A 16,160-nucleotide genomic window follows, 5' to 3' on the forward strand; every position below is an offset into this window, starting at 1 on the left:
ATATCAACAATTTATGATTTATGATATATGATTTTGAAAATTTGATTTGCATGTTTTTTTAAAGTTATGGTGTCAAGTCGTAGTACACATTGGGACTAGGTATCTCTTGAGGATATGTGTGGGGCACAGAGATTTTGTAGTACACATGTAAGACCCAAATGTCCCTTGAATACATGTATAGGACATAGAGTTCCTAAGGTAGAAAGATTTTGAGTCACCCATAAGAACATAATTTTCTCACTAGATTTTTTTGATATGTTTGTTAGAGAGTTGTTATATAATAACCTACCCCGAAAGTCCTATTCCTCAAGACAAATTGCTACTAAATCTATATTATGCATATTCCATAATCATAAATAGGCATACACAAATCTCAAAAATTTGGATAACATCAAGGACTTTGTTAATCATAATATGACAATATCTAAATGATAACTTAATCCTAAGAATCATAAAGAAATCTCAATAAATTTTTTAACAATATGAGTACTAAATAATCATAGTCTAAAACATAAGTCATAATAATATTAATCTTTAATGAGTCCATTTGTTACATGTGGCTTCATCACTAACCAATTACCTAATTATCATCACCTTTATGTCTCTCATTTGCAAAATTAAAAGGAAGAGAGTGAGTGGAAACACTTAGTAAGTAGGAATGATCTATCTTACAATTAATCAATCAAATCTATCCATTTCTTTTTGTACCCTACAATGTATCTTTTTTCCAATCTAAGGTTATTCAGATCTTGACTGAAGGAAAGGAATTTGTACCCACTCTAGCGACCAAACTCTGAGGCTCTCTCTTTAGTCTTTGTTAACCTATCTTTTTACCAATCGGTAAACTCGTGGTCTTGGCATTTCAATACATGAATCCTAATCGTTAGTCTCTTTATGTCTTGATAAGTCTTAAGCTAAACAACAAACACACAATAATTCTCTCTTTATCTAAGGATACCAATCACTCATCCTGAATGTTGAATTTAGAGAATACCTAAAAAAAATGGGATAGTGTTTCAACTCACTTCTCTTAGTACACCCTAATATAATAGTGTATCTGAATAAAGGAATATAACTTTGATGGAAATAGTTAGGTTTATTATGAGTTTTACAAATTATGCCTTAGAAATAGTTGTTTATACATTAAACCGTATCCTATCCAAGTATGTGGATAAAGCTCCTTATGAGTTATAAACTAGGAGAAAACCTAATCTAGATTATTTTAAGATTTGAGGTTGTAAAACTTATATCAAGAAATTAACTTCGAACAAACTGAGCACCAAATCTAAAAAGTGTATCTTTGTGGGGCACCCAAAGGAAACTAAAGGATATTACTTCTATCATCCAAAAGAACAAAAAGTTTTTGTTACTCAAATCGATGTTTTCCTAGAGAAGAATTTATTCTCATAAAGTTAGTGGTACGAGGTAAAACTTTCTAAAGTTCTAGTATCACAAGATATCACAAATGTTAGATAGGACGATATGTTATCATAAATGGTTAATCATAGTGAAGAGGTCACTCTACCTCAAGTGAATTAATGTTAACCAACTCAATACACATAAGAGCTACATAAGTTTAGCCAAATACATCATGAGCAAAAAAGATTTAGTTTTTCTCATAACTCAGCACGATGATGTACTAGGAATCCATGATAATGAGCTTACAACCTACATTAAAGCTATTATGAGTTTAGACTCTAAAAGATGGCTTGAAGCTACTCTCTATATACTAGAACCAAGTACAAACTCTAATGGATGCACCTAAAGAGGTAAAACCCGTAAGGTGCAAATAAGTTTTCGAAAAGAAAACCAATATGAAAGGAAATGTGCATACCTATAAAGCACAATTGGTTGCCAAAGGTTTCACTGAAAACATGGCATAGACTATGATGAAACCTTTTTGTCAATTATAATGCTTAAGTTTATTAGGATTATACATAGGATTATTGTATACCATGACTATAAAATCTGGCAAATAAATGTCAAGACTGCCTTCTTGAATGACATCCTTGTAAAAGACGTGTATATAACATAATTAGATGGTTTGGTTTCGCTGGACTAGCTAACAAGGTATGTAAGTTGCAAAAATCCATTTATGGACTGAAGCAAGCTTCGAGAAGTTGAAACATTGTTTTGATCAAGTTGTATGCAAGTTTGGCTTTATTAGAAATGAAAATAAACCGTATGTGTATAAAAAGGTTAATTAGAGTATTATAACATTTTTGATACTGTATGTCTATGACATATTAATTATTAGAAATAATGTACTAAACTTACAATAAAAAAAGACTTGATTATTCAAATGTTTCTCCATGAAAAACTTGGGAAAAGCAACCTACATCTTTGGCATTAAGATCTATTGTGATAGAACATATAAGTTGATTGGCCTAAGTTAAAGTACATACACAAACAAGGTGTTGGCTAGATTTAACATAAAAAAATCCAAGAAAATATGCTTACCCATGTCTTATGGCATATATCTCTCAAAAGAGATGTGTCTTTAGACACAATCTAAGAGGGATAGGATGAGTTAAATCCCATGCACATTTATAATGGGATCAATCATGTACGTCATGCTATATGCAAAGGTTGATGTCTTATACACCTTGAGCGTTTGTAGTAGGTATTAAACAAATCCAAGTGAAAAATGTTGTATAGTTGTTAAGAATATCCTACAGTACCTATAACACCCTTAAGTACACTCTAAAGACATTATTGTCTTTTCTCAAAATTTATTTTAATTTTTGAATCGAGTCAAATTCAGATCTAATCTAGATTAGAATTCAAAATAGAAATTTAATTAAGCTAAAGATAGAAGAAGGCTAGGTTTGGGCCTGATAGTCAACCTAAATATGTATTAACAAAAAAAAAAGAAAAGAAAAAATCCTAAATAAGGTGGGAATGTGTTATGTACTTAAGCAACTTCCTACCAGGTTAAATGATGGATTTTACCACCTTCTTTCCCTATTAAATCAACAAACTAGAGAGCAATATCTGATAACTAAAGGAAAGAAATATGGAAGCTAAGGATCTTTGTTCAGTAGCCAAATCTTGAAGAAAATAGAAGAAAAACCAACTTGTCACCAACTTTGTTGGAGCAAGTTTCAAGTAAGTAAGGTTGTTTTTCTTCTCTCACTTTGCATGAGTTTTAACCTAGTTCTGATTGCTTGGATTTTTTTTCTTGCATGTTATGTTCCCTAAATCCAGCATAACTCTTACATGAATTTAAGACTTGGGTTACTGTGGCTGCTTCTTGCACAATGTATTTTATGGAGCCGAAGTAACTCTTATAAGAATTTAGCTCTTGGAATTATAGTTGTTGTATATGTTTGCATGTGATATAGTTATAGGTGTGATCATGCACATGTTTTAGTTAATAGAAGAGGTGTAGAACCATGTTTTGTATGCTTAATTCTATTAGCAAAAAAAAAAAAAAATGCTTTAGGTGGTAGATAGCTACCAAGCAAGAAAGAAGTCAAATAGTCTTTAGAAGTCGTCTTCTCGAGACGTCTAGTATATTGCCATGGTTATCACTGGAGTTGTTACACATGTGGAATGGAAGGCCATGCATCTAGATTGGATTTTTGGCAGAAAGTCAATAATTTAATTCATATGGTTACCGCCAGGGTTAGAAGAAAATATAAGTTTGAATTGTAGAAATTATGTGTAGATATAGATTGGATGACATTCCATGTTTGGGCCAAAAAGGTTTGACTTCTAGGATGTCGATAAGCTTTTGAAATGTGTTCTATAAAAGTATAAAAGACACTATTAAATATGATGTGTTTGAGTTGCGAATCCAAATAGGTTTTCTAGTAAAAAAAAAAAAGCCACAAGTCACTTAAGAATCAATCTATAAAGAGAAATTAGCATATTATGTATTGATGCAAGTGGTCAACAGGTCGTGTTTTAGTAGAAAAATCTACCAATCAAGGACGTCGATAAGTTGTTAAGAGGTTCCTCGTAAAAGTATCACACATACTTTTGAACTTGATATGTTCAGGTCATGAGTCAAGTTAGATTTTAGGCCAAAAAGTAGGTTGTAAGTCACCTCAATAATCAACCCAAAAAAAAATTCTTTTTACGGCTACCAATTTTATATTTTAAGAAATTATTTTTCTACTACAATAAATAGGTTTTAAAATAAAGTTTCACGTACAATAAAAGAAAACACATCGAACTTTCATTGATTTTGGTGATGTACACCCGAATTTCTACTAGAGAGAATTGTACATCAACATATCAATTTGAACATTTGAATACGATTGAAGATTTGTGGTATTTCAAAGGAATATATGGACGTAAATTGATTACGCATAAGCTTACTATGAATTAGCATTTAATAAAAATTGAGGTTAATGCGATTTAGATTTAAGGTCAAGAGTTATTGAGAGATACTTGAGAGAAAAAATAAGATTGATATGAGAAAGATACTTAAGTGGTTAAATACCCGAGGGAAAATAGTATAAATGGTCAAAGAGAGAGAAAATCTCAGGTATAGAATATATTAAACTTGACATAAGTTTAAGAGTGTTTCAAGAGGTTTGATATCAATAGGAATCGGATATTCTATTGAGGTTTGAGATTATTTGATACCTATGAGACATAAAGATTAATATTTTAGGTTATTAGGGGAGTACCTATGACCTTGGTATACCCATGGATAAGGTAATGTCTAACAATTAGTGTCTTTAAATTGAGAGATACATCATTACCAAGACTATGGGTCTATTAAGTGGCTAGGATTTCTCAAGACATAGATAGTTTGTTGATTATGGGGTCTAAGACTTACCAGGATGCAGATAATTCGTTGATTATAGGTCTATTGATTGATATAGCTAGGACCATAAGTCTGTCAAAGGCGATAAGTGATTGCATAACCTAACTAGAGAGAGATTACCTAAAGAATAGTCATTAGAATGGGTACGTGAATTCCTTGTGATTTAGGTTAGATACTGATAATCGAAAATCGAAATCAAGATAACCTAGGTAATAAAGAAAAAGGATAGGTTGAGATTTGAGATTATGAGATAGATCATCCTTACTTATTGAGTTTTATACTTATTCCATTCTTTTACATTTTACAAGTGACAGGATTAGAAATGATGATGACAGTGGTGAGGCAGTGACTCAATGATAGAGCAACAAGTAAAAGATGGACTATTAGACGTAGATAACCAAATTTATGAACTTGGATAAAATTATGATTATTGATTTTATTTTATTTTATAGCACATGGATTAATTATTGATTGGAGTTTTATTATTGTGCTTACGTATTGTTCCACGAGACTTAGTTTTATTTTTACAATAAAGACTTTGATTAATTATTCAAAAATATGAGATTTTTACTTGCTGATATAGTTTTCATAGATTAAGTCTTGATTATTCTATTCATGTATAGTAGAATTTTAGTATCATTTTAGCTCAAAAGATAAGATACTTAGGGTGGGGTGTTATCGTACCTAAGAAGGATCAATGATACATTTTTGGTTTATAGAGGAAAGCTTAAACTCATTATATGAGGACACAATGATGTTAGTTTTTATTTTGATTGAGATGACTTTAAATCCCAATCGAGATTTGGGTTTTGTTTGAATGGCGGTGTAGTTAGTTGGAAATGCTCCAAGCAAAGTACAGTTATTAATCTACAATGAAGTCTAAGTATATTGTTTTCTCCAAAGTGACAAAGAAAGTTGTTTGGATCAAGAAATTCATCACAAAACTCGAAGTGATTCATACCATTGTCGAGCTAATCGAGCTTTGTTGTGACAATAATGAAATCATTGCCCAAGCAAAGGAACCACTAACCAAGCCTCTGTTGCAGTAAAAACATGATAGACATGTAATTGCATATGACATTAGATATATAAGTGATTGACTACATTACAAGTAAATGATTGTTGGGGTAGTGCCCTAGAGCTAATTGATTTGTACATTTGTAATTTTGTAATTTACTTATTTATTAATAAAGGTATTTTATTATTCATTTATGATAATGTTTACATATTATGTTCATACAAATAATATGCCTTATAATCATGATGAGAGGATTGAAAATTAGATAAACATTCAAGAGACTTCCATAATCCTGATATTACTGTGATCAAGGGCACAAGTAATAATGATGAGATTATCATAGTATTGAATGACCTTACCAAAAGGTAGCAACAATTTTGACATTTCGAATATGTTAACTGATAGTTTAGTGTAACACATGGGTGTTTATTGTAGACATGTTCATCTAACCAACTCAATAGAAGATTTCCATATAAATAGTTGTTTTAATGTCTATGGAATAAATCCTCTAACTCATGAGTACATATAATCCTTAAACTTAAAGTCATCGAACGGTCTCATATAAGGATCGGTATGGTTAGATGCAACCTAATGTGCCACTATAATTAGGATAACAGAAAAGATGGTTATTAACCATATCAAAATTTGTATAGAGGTTATTCTCGAGTACGAAAGTGATATCTTGTATAAGAGTATAGAAAGAAATAGATAACAACTCAAATCTATGACCATAATAGAATTAGATCGAAGCATAGTCCAAGTCATTTGATTATTGATATGCATCAGTTTATATCGAGGAGTTACAAAGATAGACACACATTTATGTCTCAACCTCAAGAAATATCAATTGACGAATAGATCATATTGTGTTTAATCTATAGTTGACTAAGCCTAAAGATTTTCATTGAAACTTTATCGGTTAGGTCGTCATGATGTCTTGCTAAAGGACAATCTTAATGTAACACCTCTCTCTAGATACATATCTCTATATGAAATGTGTACCCAAAGAGGCATGTCAAATTAAAATTTTCATGTACGATCATTTAAAATAACATGCAATAAGTAATAAGTACCAACCCACAATCTCAAAAAGTTTATTTATCATTTATTGAATAACAATAGCAAAGTCTGAAACATCAATCCATAAAATCTCAAATGCATAACTAATATAATCCCAAAATGCATAAAAGAAAATATATAAAAGTCCAATCATGGAACGTGACAATGATGCCCTTACCCTTATGCACATCCTTGAGTTGATGCATTGGCTCCCTTGTTGTTGTCTTGCTACTTCATAACTCTACCTATAAAACCACACAAATAGAAGATGTGAGTAAAATACATTCAATAAATAAGGAACCCATATAGATTAATCATATATGCGATGACATTTACATGTCCTTTATTTCTCAAATTGTGGTCTCACAAATGTTTTTTCAATATCCCAAATATTCATCTAGATTATCTTGATGCCTAGTGCCCATTACTCAATGTCGATGTCATCTAGGATGATTAGTGTCAAACGAGGTGTACCTTATACATGTGCCAATTGAACTTAGTGTAGGATCGAATGCCTAAGAGGGGGGGTGAATTAGGCAATTTTAAAACAATTTTTACCAAATTTGAGAATTAAAGCAATTTATTTAAATCAATGAATGTTGTCTATTTTTAATCCAATTTATGAGAATAACTAAAATATTCCAAATAATCAATACAATCAAAATAACATAACATAAAGTATGAGTTTAAGGGAAGAGAAAATCAAACACGCGATGTATAGTGGTTCGGCTCAACCCGGCCTACGTCCACTCCTCCAAGCTTTCTCTCTTGGAGTATTCCACTAATCCTTGATTGACTAAAACCTCAACCAAGCTTTTCTTCACAACCAAAATAGCTTCCAAGGTGCTATTAACCTTTACAAATGTTAAAGCTCAATTTCTCTCACTAGAAATTTGCTAATCTCTCCAAGAGTGAACCTCACTCTTTTATAGTACGAATTTTAGTATGAAATTGAAATATGATCTCTTTCAAAAAGTGTATATGAAAGTTAAAGCTTAGTACAACCCAATGCAAATGGAATTACAAAGTGTATGAGCAAGGGTTTTGATTAGAGAAAAGAATTTGTACGTAAATAGCTCAAAACTAATTTGCTCTCAAATATGTGAAAGTTCTTGGTGGCAAAAATTATTTTCGAACGAATTTGATTAGGTTTATTTAGGAGAAAATAAGGAAAGTTACCGTTGTACACAAAGATAGCCGTTTTAGTTTTCCAAAAAATGCACAATTCGTAATTCAGTCAATCGGATGTGACGTGGCACTTCCGTGGAGCTTACATGGCACTAGCCGTTGAAAAATTCAAACTAAAATTCGATCGATCGAATTTCTGGAAGCCAAAATACATGGCTTCTGGATAATTCGGAAGCTGATTCGATCAATCAAATTCGGTCGACCGAATTTTATTACATTTTACCCCTTGAATTTTCAAAAATCATATTTGACCCCTAAAAGTTTGAAAAGTGACAATTTAACCCATTTTTGAAAATTCTTTCAAAACCAACTTTAAGATATGAAAATGTAGTTCACAAAACTTCATCATTTTAAATGAATTAATAAAATTTAGTGAAAAACTTGGTTAACCCAATAAGTTTGAAAAATGACATTTTAACCCAAAATGTGAAAGATATGAAAGTGAGTTTTCAAGTGAGCTATCCCATGCAAATAAGAATTCTAATCAAAACGAATGCTCCAAGTTACAAACATGTCTACCTAAACTTGAGTTTTACTTCAAATCTTCAAGAATTCTTCACTTGAGCTTTGTCTTCATTTTTATCTTGAAACTCCTTCAAGTGCATTAGATAAATTCTTGCAATCTAAACACACACTCAAGTAAAATCATTAGTTAATATGTTTAGGGACATATTAGTTTGTTATCATCAAAATAAGAGCATAATGACTCATTGAGTCAACACTTAGGCTAAGAACACTGTATTAAAATAATAGCGAGATCTCAAGCCTTTCCTATCATCACACATGTATCCCAAATGTTTTGACGTCTATCATTAATGCATAATTATCTAAAGGTATCAAGATCATATATAAATATTAGTCATGTCACTTTCACTATCACACTATATATAATTAGATAATTTATGCTAGTAAAGTACATTGTTTCAAATTTTTGATTTAGAGCCGTTCCGATCAGGAAACATGTTGTCATCCACACAATCAAGCATATCCTTAATGATACTTATCATTAATAACCTTTGTTATGGCCTGTTTATTGGCTTTCCTCATAATTATCCATTCTAAGGGTAATTTAGTTATTTCTAAACTCTCATACTTATATCTGAACTACCTACTTTCCTTGCAAAACTTTTATGTCTCTTTTCTCAAAACTTCCCAAAAGTACATGAATATGTGTCATTTACACACAAAAGTGCATTATTTAATCCTTATAGCAAAAACCTTAGGTACACAAGGGTGTTTCTTTGGGGCAGGACAAATAGTTGTATATTTTTTTTCTCAACATTTCCTAAAAGTACACAGACATATGTCCTTTACATATGAGGGTGTATTATTCAATCCACACAAAGAAAACTTTAGGCATACAGGTGTGTTTCTTTGGGACAAGACATACAGTTGTGTGTTTCATATCACACGGGCATGTCAAATCCATACTCTTAGGTATTGATCTAACATAGGGAGACATTTTCTCCCATACACACGATCATATGTCAACTAACACATAAGTGTGTAGTTTTAACTTTCTAGAAATTATGAACTTCATTCTTCTTACATTTTCTAGTCTTTTAACCATATACCAACAATATCCAATATGCTTTACCACATTTAGAACACAACTACAAAATGCCATCATCAACAACATCAAAAACATCCCAAAGTCACAAGCAAAGATCCTAACACAAACCCATATTCAAAAGATGCTACACCAATTCCTATCACTTCATCTTTAACCTATCCCTACAACTTCATTATTATCACCCAAGATTTTTGGAATAATCGCTAAAAAGCTTAAGAAAGCTTTTCAATAAATTGCTCAATGAAATTCTTATCCAAATTCTAACATATGTTATTCAATTCCACACATAACTCATACCCAAAAAAAAATCATTACAATTCACCAACCTTTCTATCCTCTTATTGACACTAATATTATGTTTTGTGTTTAATCACAAAAAGAAAAAAAAAACAAATCAAAGGATTCATGTTAACTTTTTAACATGATCAACAAACTCTTATAACAAAACATGGGCACTTGATGATCTGAACTCGTTCATCACACCATCAAATATACACCAATTATACTCTAAGTTATCATCATCATAATCATTCACATATCCAAGCACTAAAATACCTCAAGTTCATTACACGTTGATTTTCAACCAACTTTCATGCATGTAATTTTAGGAATTAAACTGAACAGATTAAAGAACCAAGAGATTGTCTATTTACCTCTCTTCTGTTAATGCACTTGATCTTTTTATGGCCTTGATTAAGTCTTCTAAAGTCTCCCTTACGTCCAAGGTCCCTAAAAACTAAAAAGCTTGCTTTTTCTCTTTGTTTTCTATAAAAAATATTAGGGTAAAAAATTAGCCAAACGTCTTTGTGATCACTTTCATTTTCATTCCAGACAGCAATACATAGATATGTACTTAAGGCACACTGACATGCATGTTATTGCATGATTAAAGCCACGTTTTAAAATCCTCGTGAAACACATCTTTATCTCAAATTCAAATATGTTAACAATGCATGAGTGTGCATACCCTATACATGGGCATGCATATCACCAAGACTTAGCCAAATATCAAGAAACTACTAAGAAAAGATAACTTTGCCCTTTTTGCCACACACACACGAGTGTATGGTCTCCTTGCACAGTCGCGTGTTAACTATTTCACCCATATTCATTATTCCTACATCAATACACATATATAAAGACAAAAGATAAATATACCCTTAGACACACATGCAGGTGTTACACTTGGTCTATGTTCAAATTTGATCAAAATAGGAACACTATTAATTTGATAAAAAGCTTATTGGTCACATATATATAGTATTTGATTCAGACTCTGAGGTATAAGGTTATTTGGTGATAATCCTATTGTATTTGGATTGAGATGAAATCGAAAATGGATTAGGCTTGTTTAATAAGATCGAATCAATCTAGTTTGACTTTTTTTTTTACCATAAACAACCGTTCATGGTTACTCAGATTAGGATAAAATTTTATCCAAATTCATACTTAAGGATTCTAATAAATCTTTGATTGTACAAATAAGGATCAAACATGGATGATCATTTATTATTGTATGAATAGTCGTTCATGGTGTTCTCTATAAATAAAAATATGTTTCATTATTTCAGAGTAAGGGTGGATACGAGCTGAGCCTGAACAGGGTCCAGCTTAAACTCGTTTCAAGCTTATCAAGCTCGTTGAAACACATATTTGTGTTCAGCTCGCTTTATAATTTAAGTGTTTGTTTCGGCTTGCACCTAAGTCAGGTTTGTATGTACTAACTTGGGTTCACTCAACTCAACTTTAGGCTTTCATTTCAAGCTAGTGTCAAATTATGGATTATTCTTAATATTCTTTATGAAAAATATATACAAATAAAAATCTCAAATTCAAAAGTTAATATACATATGTAAAGAATATTATTAACCCAAAATATATATTACATCATATTATCATCATTTATCATAAAGTTTAGATTTCTCCTTAATATTTAATTTGAAAGACATGAATACAAAATAAACTAGTTTACATGTTTACAAATTACTTAAACATGAACAAATGGCCAAAATGAAGTTGTCTCCGATCAAACCTAAATCAACCATATTCCATGTCATGGTTCTGTAATTTGTATACCTCTTGTCAAACCTCAATCAACCCTACATAATTATAAAATGTCATGGTTTCAGTCAAACCTCAGCAAGCATTTTCACAAACTATAGCCAATTTATTTCATTCACCATACTTGCAAAATAAATTCTAGAATAAAAACTATAATCTAGCATTTCTGCTTACCCCAATATAACATTAACAAGACAAAAAATGGTATATCAAAACAATTACATTTAGCGTTAACAAGAAAATGAGAATTAAAATAAATTTCATAGTAGCATCAAGAGAAATTCTTCATTCCATAACATCAACAAGTAAATGAATAACATGTAAAAGCAATTACATAATTTTAGTCATGAGACATATATGAACATAATCTGTTCTTACTTGTATAAGAACATTACATCATCTTCCAATATGTGATTATTTAAGTGTCTAGTAATATGTCTATCTCAGTATCAGTGTCCTTAATCTTCAAGAAAGCACATGATGTGGTTTATTAAATTGGTTATAAATATCATAAATAAATAAGTATATGAAGTTAAAGTTACACCTATATTGGTTTTTTTACTGAATCTTTGGCTCGAATCCAATCACCTCCATACATAAGCATGTTTATAGTTTTTAGTGCTAGAGATGCCCTATACAGGGCAATCACCCTACCCCTAGCACTAAAAGCACTTTTTGAGGTGACGATAGAGATTGGAACTTTAAGAATCTTAGCTACCATACGTGATAAGACTAGAAACTTAATTTGATTAACAGACCACCAATAAAGTACGTTAAATTTTTTTGTCTCTGCACCCTCTGATGTCTCAAATGTAAATACATCAGATTCGAGGTATATAGTCAACTTTGACTTTCTTGTGGCTTCTGTTTGACTTTTCTTACGATGCTCATGCCATTCCAACACAATATGAGGATCATCTATCATTCCATGTGAAGATATGGAATTGGAATGTATTCCTACAATGTTTTTTAATTAAAAATACATAGCTATAAATTAATCTAAAACTTTAAAAGTTATGATATAACACTTAATATTAATATATAATGAAATTATATACCTGAGGTAAATGTTCCCATTTATGATGTAAGGGCAAGGGATGGGTTCTTTATTGACAAAATTTTCAGATACTCACAATATAACTTTTCCAATATGTGGCATAGGTTGTCCAATTCAACCTCTGCATCATATCCCTTATATAAAATGGGATAAGCAAAGTTTATAAACTCTAATTTATACCTACAATAACAAGAAATTAGTTTGTTACCACATATATTGGATCAATAGCAATAAATAACATAACAATAATCAAAATTATTACCTCAGATCCATAATGATTGAGACAACCATGAGTAGATTAACCTCTCCCCAATATTTTTTAAACTTTAACATCATTGATCTAAGTATTGAGGCCATGACAGGATCAAATTCTCTATCCTTTAACAATATTTTTACTCTAAAAACCTCCATAAAGTATAAGTTAGCTATTGGATAGTCAGTTTCTAATACAATCTTGCTTACATTATTAAATACTCTCAAAAAGTCATAAACTCTAGCCAACTTGTTCCATTCAACCTCATTCGGTAAATATTGCAAATAGTTTATATCTATAGCTCCACATCACGGTCATACTTCTCGAAAAATCAATGTCACATTCAATATATTATAGGTGTTGTTCCATCTAGTGGGACAATCTAAGACCAATTTCCTTTCTTTAATCCTACAAATTTTTGTAATACTTGCAAAATCTTGTTGTCTAACCTAACTGACATGCACATAATTCACATTGTCCCTTATTTTATCAATAATATCCTTAATCTCACCAATACCATCTTAAACAAAAAGATTGATGATATGAGTTATGCACCTAATGTGGAATAAATTTCCTCCAAAAACTAGTAATCTATCTATCTTAAAATCTTTCTTCAATGATTTGATACACCTATCATTCATTGATGCATTGTCCACAATGATGATAAACACCTATTAACATAACATTAACATGTTTATAAATTATAATTGTTGTCATTTATCATTGATAAGCAAAACAAACAAATTTCACCTTACCTTATTTTGAATACCCCAATCTTCGTAGCAATTGTACAAAGCCTACACAACAGTTTTCCCATTTCTTGGGAAAGACGCATGGACAAAACTAATTATGTGTTTATTTAATGACTATTCTTAATCTACTTAATGTGCGATTATGACCATATATTTAATGTTTTGTGCATCTGACTTCCATAAATCAGTTGTCACACTTATCTTTCTTAACACTTTAAAAAAAAATTTCAATTATTTGGCTTTAGCTTGTACAACTCGATCACAATCAGATTTTACTTATTTTACGCATATTCTCTCATATAATGGTTGTAGAATACTGCAAAAATAATTGAGACCAATATGTTCAATAAAGGAGAATGGCAATTCGTCAGTTAGAATCATGTAAGCCAATGTTTTACAGATCTGCATGTTAAATCACAATAATAATTAATTATTTTAACATAAATTAGTATGCAATTGATAGAAAATAACCAAACAACTTATTTAAATATTTAAGACATACCATATCATAATTATATTTTGTGTTCAGTCTCATGATAGGTGGAGTGAGGGGGTTTGTGCAATTTCCTTATATTGGTTGAAAGTTACAACATTTGTCCCTTCAAAGAACTCTACTTACCCATTGTCTTCTTTCACTTGACACATTATCCCATATGACGACAACAGTTGTTGTTAAATGTGTCTTCTATAGCTTTAAACTTTTGTTACAGAACTTACATACAACAAATCGTGTGTCTCCCACCGTTATAATCATGTCTTTAGGAAAACACTGCTAAACAGCAGAGGTTTTTTTTTTCTTGTTGGGTAGGATAACTAGAGGACTAGGTGAGCTAGATTTTGCTTCAAACATTATATCTTCTCACTCACCAACATCTTCTTCAGACTTTTCTTAATCTTCTATAAATGTAGTTTCTACTTCTGTATTCTCCACAAAACCATATAAATGAGGTCCTTGAATTGTCATTCATTTCCCTTTTACTGACCTTGATGAATGAGAATGTTTATTTCCAATTGTAGTTGATAAATAAGAGGAACCTTGACTAATATTTCTTTGGTGTATCTACATTCAAAGCATACATAATTCATGAATGACTAGTTCATTACATTCAAAGCACATTTCCCCACCTATGTTAATAGTTTATAATAATAAAAATATTAATTATGTCAATGGAAAAGTCTAAAGCCAAACTTTGGTTTAGATTTTAAAGAAAAGATCACTTAATTATAGATACTATTTTTATTAGTCCTATATTTCTCCCTAAGAACATGCAACCATGTATAATTGTGGAGTTTGTTCCAAACACGAAACTATATTTCTCCTATGTGCAGATGCAACCAAAATGGACAACACTTGTCATATGCTTAATGATTCACTTAATCATTTTTTCAGGTATATAGGAACTTGCTTAAGAATAAAAAAGTTTCACTGTATTGGATATCAATGTCATGTACTAACAACATTTAATTAGAGGCATTCAAGTTAGGATTTAATTCTAACCCATAAAAATTAAAATAACATGCAATTGAACATTGACCAATTAGACTAAATGCATACACAGTCATGTTATTTTTAGTCTCCAGTAAATTTCTGAAGGTTTTTTCAAAAAGAATAGTCATCTATATCTAAATTCTTAAGTAATTCCTCTGGGAAAAATGAGTTAAATTTTTAGTCCAAGAGAGCAAGTCATCTAATTTAGTATTTCAGAGCCAATTACATAATTAGTTAGAGTCAAGCATTTTCTACTCTATTCTATTGTTGTTTTCAAAAACATAATCAACATCACCTAATTTCTATGAAAGAAAAACAACTCTTAAATTTACAGCTATGTTTTTCCTCCCTAATTAATTCAGATATAATAATCCTGTCAATTTTAATCATAATATTGGCTAAAGGAACCCTTTCATTGATGCAAATTATAACTTTGACAAACAAGTCATATAAAGTTTGATGCCTACATAATGTAATTCATTAAAAGAAGGGTAACACAGCTTAGCTCATAATTTGCATATCATTAAGTGTCGGGTAAGGTACATAGTTTAACAAGTTTATGAGAAATTTGAACAGCCTGTAAGATGAACAATGAAGAATTAAATATGAGAAATTTGAAAACGTTTATGAGAAATTTGACTTACAAAAAAGTTACCTTACTTGTTCACATCATTGAGTTACCTTGTTAGAGTGGAGAACCAAGGAGAAATGATAGAGAAGAAAAGCCAAAAGCCATTGTGCAGTGGAGAAAATAGAATATAAAGAAAAATATTGTCACAGTTACTAAACAACATTGAAGTCATAGTGGTTGAATGGTGTTTAAACTATGAGCGAATAAAAGAGTCAGAGAAAGTCTAAATGTCGGAGAAAGTCCAAACAATAGTAGAACTTCTAGAGAAATGGCAGTTTGACATGCAAGAAGAAAAACAA

The sequence above is a fragment of the Mangifera indica genome, chromosome 13, assembly GCF_011075055.1.
Source record: "Mangifera indica cultivar Alphonso chromosome 13, CATAS_Mindica_2.1, whole genome shotgun sequence".
In the NCBI taxonomy this organism is placed as follows: domain Eukaryota; kingdom Viridiplantae; phylum Streptophyta; class Magnoliopsida; order Sapindales; family Anacardiaceae; genus Mangifera; species Mangifera indica.